Here is a 13,128-nt window from a genome sequence, read left to right on the forward strand (position 1 = left end):
GCTCAAATTATCAGTCCAAAAATTAGTCATTATTTTCTTTCCTAAGCACCATGCCTAGTTCTGCTATCTCAGTAAATGACACCATCATTCACCCAGTGTACAAGCCCCAAATATCTTATATACATCCCTCTTCCTCATCCTAAACATGTGATTACTCCCCAACTCCTATCCAATCTCCCTCTGTTACATGTGGTGATAGGTTAAAACAGATGACCCTTGTATTAGAGCACTAGCTCTCAACCTTAACCATTCATTAAACTCATCTGGACAGCTTTTAAAAACATAATATTATTTTAATAAGCCTAGAATGTATCCCAGAAAATTAAGTCAAAATCACTTTAAAATGGACCAAACATTAGTATTTTTTAAAGCTCTCAGGTAATTCTGATGGGCAGCCAGAACTGAAAACCACTAAAAAAGATGCAAGCAGGCCAGATAGAAAGGTATCAACATAACTGAAATAAAAAATTATAGACTAGGGCAGTTGCAGATGAGATGGAAATCTGAAAACTATTTCGAGGTAATTGAGAGAGAGATTGGAACATGGTACCAACCTCTCATGGAGAAACCCTAGTTCTTTTCATCCCATGCCATGGTCAGAGATTATAACCCATAAACCAGTCATCTCAGAGAGGGGACCAGGTGAAAGCATATAGATGGATAAGCTCAGACTTTCACTATCCTGGGGAACAATCTACAGGTGTATGAAAAAAAATGGAGCATTTGTCAGTAGATCACAAAATACTTTCCATATCCAGTCGCCAAAGGCACATCCTAAAAATTAGATTCTCGAGAAGTTTCTGTACCTAGAAAGCAAGGAAATATATCCATCTAAATCGTATTCTAATATCTAATATTCACATATCTAATATTCACAAATAGTTATGTTTTTAACTGTTGACCAAATGTGTTTGAAATTGACCTTTTTATTATATGCCACAAACGAAATTTTTCTTTGAAAACTTTTCTCCAATTAATATAACTTGGAAAAGTTATAGCACTATCGGATACATTTCGTTCAAAGATAAAATCACTGTCAGACCAGTAGATATTGCCATTCCTAGAAACAGCCCTGATTTACCACAGCAATTTCCTCAGGAAGAGGGGTGGGAGTAGAAAGCCACTAAACTCCTACACTTGTCTATCAGCCCATGACATTCTCTGCTCTGGCATGAGAACCTAAGAATAGGCTATGAAGTGAATTAAAGTCAGATACTGTGATCACTCTACTCTGGCTTCCCAGACCTTCTCAGCATGTTGCCACGAGTAAATCAAAAGAGAGATATGCAACTATTCACTAAGCAAAATTTGGCCCATCTTTTTCTAAACTTTCTAATACCAGGGAAATGAAATAAAAATCATCTAAGAATAACTTTTAAACAACTTATATTCTACAAGAAGAATATGAATACACTGGGGTGAAACCATGAAGAAAAACAAGGGAATAATGAACCCAAAATTCAGGCAGGTCAATAGATATTTGTGGGTTGGAGAGAAGAGGAAGGGACCGGGTAGGGACACAGCACAGCTTCAAAGGAAATAGTAATGTTCCTTCTTTAACTGACTGTGATGATTACACAGGTGTTCGTTTCACTGGTATTTCTTATACCTTCTATATACCAAATAAATATTCTTTTGCAATTATTTAACAATTAAAACAATTTTTTTAATTTTTAAAGGAGTAGAAAGAAAGATACCTAGATATTTGTCCCAAGTCGGACATTGTGTAACTTTTAGCCACACATTTCTCTAGGAGTTAGCAAAATACAGTCATTGGACCAGAAGTCTCCAAACTATGGCTCACCACTTGCTTTTATAAATGAAGATTTATTGGAGCATAAGCAAGCTCCTTTGACTGCATATTGTTTGCAGTTGCTTTTGTGTCAAAACAGTAGCTACAGTTAAGTACTTGGAATAGAGACCATTTTGTCTGTAAATCCTAAAATATTTACTATCTGGTTCTTTAAGAAAAGATTCCCAGTCCTGAGCTAGAGAATTATTATGACTCCTAACTAACAAAGACTGAAATTAAAAAAAAAAAAAAATGGTACCGACACATGCTAATACCAGTTGGCCCATCACTGAACCAAAATTTCTTTTTGGTACTTTTCATAAGTGGTTTGTTTAGGTTAACTGTCCCACAGCCTGTAAAATCTCATGAACCATGTCAACAGATATTAAATACAAATTTTGTGCAAAATGTAGCTCCCTCTAGATCAATAGTGAGCACAAATGCAGAGTTGGCAATCTCCTACCCTAGATACTAAGGTCTGTCTCTAAAATTAAATCTCATAATTGAAGTCCTGGTTGGGAAATATCAGAACCTGAAATTTAGAATCAGAAAAGTTAATTTAGAATCACTTAGAATCAGAAAGGTTAATTCCCAAGACTTAATCCAATGTTTCCCCATATGCTGGCCCAAGCATTATCTCAAGGAAATTTCCAGTCCCTTAGCACACACGTGTGTGTACAGAGAAAAGCTTGGTATTTGCCATTTCTAAAGGCCAAAGGTGATAGGTCTTATCCCAGTAAGTCCATTCTTTTACATCTATGTAAACAATCCTTCAGCCTACAAAACTATTGGAGCTAACTCTGCCAGAGATAAAGAACAGGGATATACTGTCTACCCAAACTTGTTCTTCCATAACCTCAACTCCTTGTGTCTTTTAAACCCTCATGCGACACCAATGATGTGATGTTAGTCACACTTGAGATTGACAGCTGCCCGCCTAAACTTGCCATGCCTCCTGAAGTCCAACACTCATCCTTCGATGATCAAATGGCATAAATGATGAGAAACCATTTTAAATGTCCAACTTCCAATTATGCAAAATCTATGAAATTAATCAAAATTAACACTGGAAGTATCCATTCCAGGGCCTATAGATCCACAAGAGCGGCAGACCCAGAGTTCTCTTCTTCGGTTGTACCAGGACAGCTGGCCTACAAAACCAGTGTGAGAGTAAGGAAGGCCCCTCAGTGGATACCAATAGTCTCCTGAGCCGCAGCCAGGACACTGTTGTTAACACACACAGTGCTTCCACTGTGGTTTTTCAGTTGAAAACAATAAATCTCTTTTTTCCTCTAAAAAGAGACGTTTATAAGGATTCATCTGATTTGTTTTATAGCCTGCATTATCATGTTTACAGTTCAAAATTATTTATTTAATGAGAAATGTTTAACTTAGAAAATTATTTTTGTTATACAGGTCTATGGGAGATTTTGACTTTTGCCAAGAAAGAACATTTGGAGCTAAAATCACAGGACCTGGATTCTAGTTTCCTGTTTCAAACTGTCATCTTAGACAAGGCCATAAACTCTCAAGACATATGTCTCTGAAGTAAAGTTCTTGGAATAAGTGGATCTGAAGATAACTTCCATCCCCCTCTTCATAACAGATTACCTTGCCCCCTAATCCAATGAGCTTGAAGCTATGAAAAAAAATCCCCTCTACCCCTCTATCTCAAATTGCTCTATTTGCCTGTAGGTCTTTGTTTCCTTTTCTCTCTAAATTGAAAGTATCCTTCCTTCTTAGCACAAGTAAGTTTTCCACCCTGGTTCTTGACTTTTCCCCTTCTGCCTCTTCTGGAACATTGCTGTTGCTTTAATGTGGCCCATAATTTTCCACCTCCCTGCCTCTGTTCATAAGGGTTGCCATTCCAGTCATCAGAAAACCTTATTCAAGATCCAACACAGATGCCACTTCCTGCCTCTTGCCATTTCTGAATCTTGACTAGGAGCAATCTCTCTGTCTTATGCACCTCATTGGTTTTTATTTTATTCATTTATTTATTCATTTTATTCATTTTATTTTATTCATTTTATTATAGTACTAACCTGTATTTCAGTGATCATGTCTTTGCTTAATTCTTTCTGATAAATTATAAACTTTTTTTTAACTCAACTTTGTATAATAAGATATTCAACTACCTTATAAAGTCTCACACTTAAAAGCATTCAACCTGTACTGAGTAATGAATTAAAATAGATTGGAAGTCTCCTCATACTGATTCCAGATTCTGATTAGTGAAAGCTTAACTTCTATTGTCTGCAGTCCCTACCATGAAAGGGATACTCTGTAGAAATATGTATCTTTATTATTGAATATATTACCAGTTAGTCACAGATTCAATCTCAAAAGACAATACTTTTCAATGTGCATGTATCTAAGCCATTCTTTCTGTTTCTCTAGTGAGGCAAGGAATGATTAACATTAAGTGGAATGTACTCTTGGAGGAAATAAAATAAATCTTAATTGGAGAAACTAAGAAAAGAATAATAGAAAGGAATGAGGAAGACAATTTAATATTATTATTTGAATTCATAGTCCAAGATATTTGAGATGTTTTTTGAAAAATCCTAGCTGGTAAAGTTGAGTAAGAGAGAGGTTGGCAATGGAGGGGTTAAAAAAAAAAAAGAATGCTTACAATCTTTGGAGAAACATCATTGTAGATATAGAAAATTTCTTTTTCGACTTCAAGGAAGCATCCTCTAGAAAAGCCCTTTGGTTTTCCTGGTTGTCAGAAATTAAGCTTTCTTCCTGTTTTTAAAAAAAAAGTTACCTATGGCAACCCATTCACTTTGTAAGCAACCAATATTAGTTGAGTGGAAAATAAAAACTTACCAATAAGAACACAGGAAAGTAAGAGGTAGTAATAAAAACTGAAATGAGATGCTGATCTCTCAATTTATCTTGCCCAGATTCTTCAGGGATTTTATACCAGGGCTAAATTAGACAATAATCCCAAGGTCCAAGGACTGTTTGTTCTTTCATGCACTTGTGAGAGCCTCAGCATCTTCTGCACTCAAATATTTCTGAATATTTATACTCTTGGACTATGTATTCAAATAATAATATTAAATTGTCTTCTTCATTCCTTTCTATTATTCTTTTCTTAGTTTCTCCAATTAAGATTTATTTTATTTCCTCCAAGAGTACATTCCACTTAATGTTTATCATTACTTGCCTCACTTCTCTTATGAAAGCAATCGTGATTTTTAGCTCCATTTCATCTAAACTTAGAATTTAATCTGTTCTACTTAATATGTTCGAAAACATTTCCTCAACAAAGTCAGTAAATTCTTTTGCATTGATTTATTCAATTAGTGAATATTTATTGACCACTTACTACATGCCATTCACTATTCCAGGTGCTAGGAATATAGCAGTGATCAAAACACACAAATTCCTGTTTTCAGGGAGCTGTCATTTTAGTAGGAGAGACAAATCACAGACATGTTTTTCAGGAGGTTTAAGTGCTATAAAAAAAAAAAATCAAAGCAGAGTAAGGGACTAAAAAGTATTATGGGGAGAGCACTATTTTGGGCAACATGGTGAAGAATGAAGTAAGGGAGCAAGCCCGACAAAACTCTGGAAGAACATTCGTAGGAGAAAGAGTTTAAATGCTAAGCCTCTGAGAGAGGAACCTGCTCGGTCTAGTCAAAGAAGAGCAAATTCTATAGCTATTAAATTATACCAGCTGAAGACTTCATTTAATTAAGGCTCACAAACTTTCTACTTTTTTAAATTACTTTCTCAATAGAAATAGCCTTATAAAATGTAAAATAATCCAAACTATACTATTCCCCTTGAATTAATTATGGCTGAATACCAGTAGGCATTCAGATAGTTCCAGATGGACGAAACCAGATCCTGGCCCTAAAAAATCCTTGATGTGACAAATGACTTTGTGCAATAGTAATTCAGTTCCTCCAAAGCCTTTTGCTTATTCTTCACCTTAGTCTAAGTAAATGAAATGACAACCTAAATTTGTATAAATTACTAGATACATATCTAAGACTTCTTCACCATACTTGTCACTACTAACATTACACTTATTTATGTATCATCTTTCTCCTCCTTAGAACATAAGCCCCATGAGAACAGAGGCTCTGTTTTGTTCAACACGTTATCCTCAGTGCCTAGAAAACAGTACCTGAGCTGTTTATTAAATACTCAGTAAATATTTGTTGAAATAATAAGTGATTCTTAAAGGAATCAAATGAAGGTGGAGATTACTAAAATGATAGCCAAAACAAAGAAGTTGGCATTTAAAATAAGAAGCATGTCAGAGAGCTAGAGTTTAGCCAGTGCGAATCCCATGGTGCAGGGCAGCGGGTAAAGGTAATGAGAAGACCCCAGGAGCCATGGACAGTAAGGTGAAGTGGGAAGGCCTAATTAGGTGATGTGGATTCTGCCACAGACTTCTCACTCATCAAGCCTTGACTTGCGTGGCTCAGTAAATAGCATTCTAATAACTAGACTGGAAAAGACAAAAATAAAATTTATAATGAGTTCAATTTTGAACATCAGGTGTAAAGAAATACATGTTGATCTCATAGCATGTAATTAGTACTAGAACCTATCGGGAAAAAATGAGACGTGTTTTTTTCAAGAGCAAGGGAAATTCAAGTTGTTATATGAAATCTGTTTTTATAAGTTGACAACTTGTTAAAAAACTTTTTTTAAATAATTCTATTGAGGTCAAAAGAGCACAAGAGCACACTGGATTTGACATACAGAACATCAGTTTACAATAAGAAGAATAGGGGAGAAAAAAATGGATCAGAAACAGAAACTTTGTCTACGGCCATGCCACCCTGAACATGCCCGATCTCATCTGATTTCGGAAGCTAAGCAGGGTCGGGCCTGGTTAGTATTTGGATGGGAGACAACCAGGTGCCGTAGGCTTAAGAAAGAAAGAAGAAGGAAGGAAGGAAGGAGGGAGGGAGGGAGGGAGGGAGGGAGGGAGGGAGGGAGGGAGGGAGAGAGGGAGGAAGGAAGGAAGGAAAGAAGGAAGGAAGGAAGGAAAGAGGGAGGGAAGGAGGGAAGGAGGGAAGGAAGGAAGGAAGGTCAATGATCAGAGAAATCAGTCTGAAAGTTAGGAAGAAAATCAAAATAAAGCGTTGTATTAGAGCATTCAAGGAAAGAGAGAGTTTAAAGAAAGGAATAATTAACAATTCCAAATATTACAAAGCATTAAATAAGAGCAAAACCAAAGTATCCTTTAGACTTGGAAAAATGGTCATGGGAAATTTTTGCCGATACAATTTTATGAAACCAGTAGAAGCAAAGCAAGATTTCAGTGGAGACTCTTGCTCAACACTCTATTCCTAGTGCTTAGAAAACACTACTTGAGTTGTCTACTAGACACTCAATAAATATCAAAGAATAAATAGAAATATGACAAAAAAGGAGATAGAAATATGCTGCGTTTTTGGTCAAAGGGAGGATATGTTGGTGTGGAGATGACAGTAACACAACTAGTAATATTTTGAGTCCTTAAGAAATGCCAGGCACTTCTGAACACTTTGCAGTGTAGTATGCAATATGCACAACTTTATAAAGTAGGTACTATTACTATCCTTATGTTGGAACTGAGGAAACAGACTGAGAAAGGTGAACGTGACCAATTTGTAATTTCCAGAGTTCAGATTTGAACCCAGGATGTTTGAGTCAAAGAACAAGAAAACAAGGAAACACACACACACACACACACACACACACACACACAAATCTCATTTTAATAAATTATGATATTATAGGAAATGTTCTATCAGGAACCTGGAACAGGAACAGAGCACAAAGTTAAGCATGAACAGGTACTTCTCAGATGGAAAAAGGGTAAAAACATGAGGGTTCTTGGAGTGATGCCAATATCAGCCTCTCTGTATATTTTATAAATGGACTAGAAGAGGCTGAGTAATCTGATGTTTCAAATTTTGCAAATGACACATTAAGCATCTCTGGAGTGTGAAATGCCAACCTGACAAAAATAAAACAAAGTACACTTAGTGATGAGATATAAGTTCACAGAACCTAAGAATGGGATCTGACAACTCCAGAAGCAGGTAGGTATCTCTCCAATTTCCATTTCAATACTGCTCCTGTTTCAGTGTGTTCCTGTCCTCTTATCTGTCAACATCCTTGGGCCTGGCAACTTATCCCACGGCAAAGCTAAGGCTAAAGGCCCCAAGGACACCAGCCAACAATTGAAATTCAACCTAATTAAAGTCATGGAGTTCATGGTAGGATATCAAGCCCTGTGAACCAGAAAGAGCTTAGTCCCCAAGGAAGCAAATGCCAGAATACTGCTGCTAAGCTGTAGCCCCTCAAAGGGTACACAAGCCTTTTCAGCTTAAGTGCCTAGCTGCTTAACATATAGATAGTGAACCCACTGAACTAATTATCATGACACATGGCACAAACCCAAAATAGGAACATGTTTAAGAGCTTCTGAAATGAATCCCAAGGGGACTTAAGGTAAACGAGGGCCACTTCTGACAAAGAAAAAATATTTAGTAGCTACCAGAACTCAGCATAACAAATTTGCCTCTTAATACTTTTAAACTTATAATGCACATTCGCCTGACATCCAGAAACCAACAATCCTTATGTTTTAGGTCATTAAACATGTACTTACAACATTTAACAAAATGTTTCATAATAAATATCTCTATTGCATCTAAGCCAAAATTAATGATAATTTTTGTTTTTATCTCGTTTAATTCATATCAAAAAATATATAGGAGGTAAATACTCTTATTATCCTGATATTACTGATAAGGAAACTAAGGTTTTGAAAAATTATGTGACTTGGCAAGACTACATGGCTATTAATTGGCAGAGCAGGTACTCAAACCCTCAGCAGTTTGACCCCAGAAATCACATTTTGAACCATAAATACTCTATATTGCCTCTATTCTCTTTTTCAAAAAATAAAACTTCATTATAACATATCATTATACATTAACCTGCAAAGCCATGTCAAGTCAAATCCTCTAATACAGAACAATTAGATACTACATATCACAAAATTATTTTTTTCTAAATGGGTCATAGTCCTGTCCCCAAAGCATCATTATGAAAATGTTCAACTGTACTCTATAGCTTAATCAGAAAATACTAAAAATAATATACAGTTTTCCAAATTAAAATGGCATGTCTGTCTTAAATCCCAAATCTTAAATTTAGGGGTTTTTATCTTCTTTCCATCCGCTCTCAAAGTGGGTGGTTTCAAGGCAGAAGATCACTGTTGAAGAGTATCAGAGGCCGCGTGGAACTGTTCTCAAAGATAATATTTCTATGTAAAACAAGATCAACTATTTATTCAGCAGAGATAAAAATTTCTACCTGAAAAAAAAAAAAAAGTCACGTAAAAGGAAAACAAATGTAAAGCTGTTTTAACTAAATTATGTGTAAACAAAGACCATCAAACATTAAGCAGGAAAAGTGATGGTTTGCAGAAAATGAGCTTGAAAACAAAGAGGTGTGAAAAACATATGGATGTGCAATTTAATATGCCTAATATTGAGTGCCATTCTCATATTTTACACTTCTACCATATAAAAAATCCATTTCAAACTGTTTAATATTAGGGATAGTTATCCTTTAGAGTCATATACTGAAATATTTATGGATAAAATGATAAGATACACTTCGAAATAATCCATACCGGAGAAGAGGGAAGTAGAAGGAGAATACAAAACAAAGTAGGCCATGAGGGTTCACTGTATGATTCTTTTTACTTTTTATTTATACTAGCCTACTTATTTATGCATATATCTGACATATCCCATAGTGAAGGTTTTTAAAATTTGTTTAAGAGTTTTAAAAGTGTACATTACACTTGTATTAATTTTGGTGTATATTATTATACCAGATAAAAATAATCTCTGACAATTTAAAATTCAAAGTATGAGCAGAACACAAATGCCTCCACTAGTGTACAGTTTACAATCTGCCTCATTTGGTTCAGTGAAAGCCAGGAACAAACAAGGTCAAAGTCATAGATTCCACTTTTTATTTTTTTTGAGACCTAGTTTAATTTCTTCTGTTCCTCGGATATATAATTCTAATTTCAGCGAGCCATTTCAGAAAAGTATTTTGGCCATTAAAACAAAGAGTGATATATAATCTATGAATGAGGACAGCGATTACCAAAACAAAAAAAAGAAATTAATTATATGTGACAGTATCCTGATCAGTTCAATAGGAATTGCTGGCTATGGTACCATTAAGCCTTAAAAACACTATGCTTTAGAGTTTCACCGATGTGTTTCATTCCCCTTCAAGCCTTCTCACTCGAGGCCCATATTTCACACACTAATTTTGGTTCTCATAATCATTCTGACACCAAACTGCAAAGTTCTAAACTTTGCTTCTACCAAATAAATATGAATGGCCTTTGTCTGACGAGATCTAACTTATTATTGATGTGCTTCTAGGTTGTTTACCAAACTTGTGCAAAATAATGTTCCCAAAGTATACTGCTTAAAGTAAATCTAATGAAATTTTCTAAAGTACTCATTGGAGCTAGCAAACCAAAGGGATGGTAGCATTTAATTATATTTTACAATCTGCTTTATAAATATCACAAAACCAAACTGTCTCAGAAAGCAGCCCTTATTGAATTCATTAAAAATTACATGAATTTCTATATAAGAAAATTTGTTTACATATATATGAAAGATATACAACAAAAAGAAAAATTTTAATGATCTTTGATTTATCTATATTCTTCTTTTAGATTCGCATGGCCAAATTGGTGTTTCTCTTTTGATATGATCTTAGAAAGGCACTTTTTATTTTCTCTGACTCAAGATGACTCAACAGAGCACTTTTATCCAAGGGGAGACTATCCTTTCTCCAAATGTGATAAGTGAATGATTATTAAATTAGGTATTTGTCTTTTTTTCATTAGACAAAATTGCTGTGTATTTAATCAGAAGGGAAGTCTAATGGGCCAAAATTTTTAAATTACTTCCCCTCTCTGTGAGAAATAAAAACTAAAGCTTTTTATCAAGGGAAATAGATAAACTGCTTCCAAGTTAAGGAAGCCAGGGTGTTGTAGGGGAGACAGGGGAACACAGCAAACACCTTCTCCAACTCCAGCTCTGCCATGCTGCCAATCATACGTGTCAGGTCACGAATGCTCACAGCCCTGAGGTGAACACCATTACCCTCCCTTGAAAAATGAGGAGACTGTGGCTCAGGAGGTGATCCAGAACTACAACACAAGTCTGACTCCAAAACTTCTCTTCCTACTCCACTAACCTGGGAAAAGTAGTATGTGTCATTACTTTGCTACAACTTAAATAGGCCTGTGCTTCTTCATAAAAATGCTCAGCCTTATGCAAACACTTACACAATTCAAGGCCTGCTGACCCTACACAACCATTCTTAGAGACAGCAAACATATTAATTCCTATTATATACTAATGTACAAGCATGGAGAAAAATGGATGGTTATAAAGGATGATGAAGTATATAAATCATCACCTGTAACATATTGACATAATGTTGCATATATATCTCACAAATAATCTCATGAAATAGATATACTAACAAAAAAGTACATACTAAGCGAAAGACAAACAACCCAGCCTCTCACTCCACCCCCAAATGTAGTTTCACCAATCAAAATAGGAGTTGTAGAGGTATGTCCACTCAACGTTTATCCAATCCTGTTTTCTCCAAGTAGAATTACAGTAAGACTGTGACAGACACTCTAAGCTGGCTCACTCAACACTCATTGCCAACCATCTTTCTCCCTTGCCTACCTCTCCTTATAATATAAGGTTGACAAAGCTTACTTATAAGGTTGACAAATATTGACTTTCCTTGCCTCTTTTGTAAGGTGTGGAGAGGAGAGAGGGGACTCAGAGACATGTGTCAATTCTCTGGCCAAGACAACTTAAATAGAAGTCAACTGCTAGAATTTCTAGGCAGCTTTTTGTTTTCCTGGTAAGAGGGACAGATAAAACTAGCATCCCCCCAATTATACATACATTCCATTCCCTTTCTGCCCAAATCTGGGGCAGCCATCTTGCAACAATGAGGAGACAAACAAAAAGATGAATGGCAGAGTACTAGAAAGAGCTTAGGTCGCTGACAGCAGAACCAGTACCAATCGTCTACCTCCAGATGTCTAGTTATATAAAAACTTGTATGTATTTAAGCCACTTTAAGTCAAGCTTTCTGCTGCTTGAATTTGAACATTTCCCTGATGAATACAATGTCATTGGTCAAGTATCCACTTAAATCCTAGCTAACCTAGAACATTTAAGCACATAACTTACTTTGAGTTTTACGTGCTGAGATGAAATAATACACTGGACTCTAAATCATACATTGACAATGATTTGCTGTTGACTTTAGACAAATCATTTTAGTTCAAATGTAAAAGCTATATGCTCAGTGTATATATTTAGTTGCCTCCTCTCCCACCCACAAATCCTACAGTAAATATAATACAGCACTGAGATTACTGAAGAACAATAAACAAGATACTATTTAATGAATGTTTTCATTGTTTTTCCCTATATGATATTTATGCTATCTCTGTAGCCAGTACAGAATCTGTACATCAGAAGGGGTTCAAATCCAGTGAGAGACAGAATAAGTGTAGTTAAGGCAAACAAAAGAGGTACTCTAAAGTTATAGATATTCTAAATCCTAATTTTCATTGGTTTTACTTGGTTAAGGAATAACTATACCAAGAAATAAGCAATGGTGGCTTTGTGACTCAACACAATTAACCAACTTCAAACCTCTTATTCTGTGAAAGTTCAATAGTATTTTCTAGTTCTTTGAAAAGGCTTACAATTTAAATCAAAAATTGGCTCTGCATTACATATATATATTGAATGGCTCTGCATTGAAGTTTTCACATAGTAAATCATGAGTAAACAGGATGTTACTTGCACAGAGAAAGGGGTCAACTGGAATATAACTTCGTTGGAGCTATTACCGTAACAAATTGCAAAAGGAACTTACTAAAGTCCTAAGATTACAGGGCACATTCACATGTAAGGAATAAAATGAAATCCTCACTTAATTGAAAACCCACTACTAACACATATTCTATGCTAGTGTAGTTCACAGAGCATGGCTGTCAACATCACCTGGGAACTTGTTAGAAAAGCAGAATGTCAGTGCCCATCTCCATCACCAAGGCCTACTGAATAGGAATCTATATGTTAACAAGATTTCAGGTGATTCATAGGCACAGTAAAGTTTGAGAAGCACTGATCCTTGCCTGGCCAGCATTTAATACTGATTTACTATTGCTAAAAATAACCTCTACACAAGAAGCAAGGACAACACTTCCATAATACTCTGCCTGT

General features: G+C 35.6%; 1 protein-coding gene and 1 pseudogene across 2 annotated transcripts in view; one reads left to right on the forward strand and one right to left on the reverse strand.

Annotated features, from left to right (window-relative positions):
* PLCL1 (phospholipase C like 1 (inactive)) overlaps window positions 1–13,128 on the reverse strand; it is a 302,941-nt gene that overhangs the window by 213,021 nt on the left and 76,792 nt on the right. The window lies entirely within an intron of this gene.
* LOC111745147 lies at window positions 6,583–6,691 on the forward strand (annotated as a pseudogene).

The sequence above is a fragment of the Pteropus vampyrus genome, unplaced genomic scaffold, assembly GCF_000151845.1.
Source record: "Pteropus vampyrus isolate Shadow unplaced genomic scaffold, Pvam_2.0 Scaffold146, whole genome shotgun sequence".
Taxonomy (NCBI): Eukaryota; Metazoa; Chordata; class Mammalia; order Chiroptera; family Pteropodidae; genus Pteropus; species Pteropus vampyrus.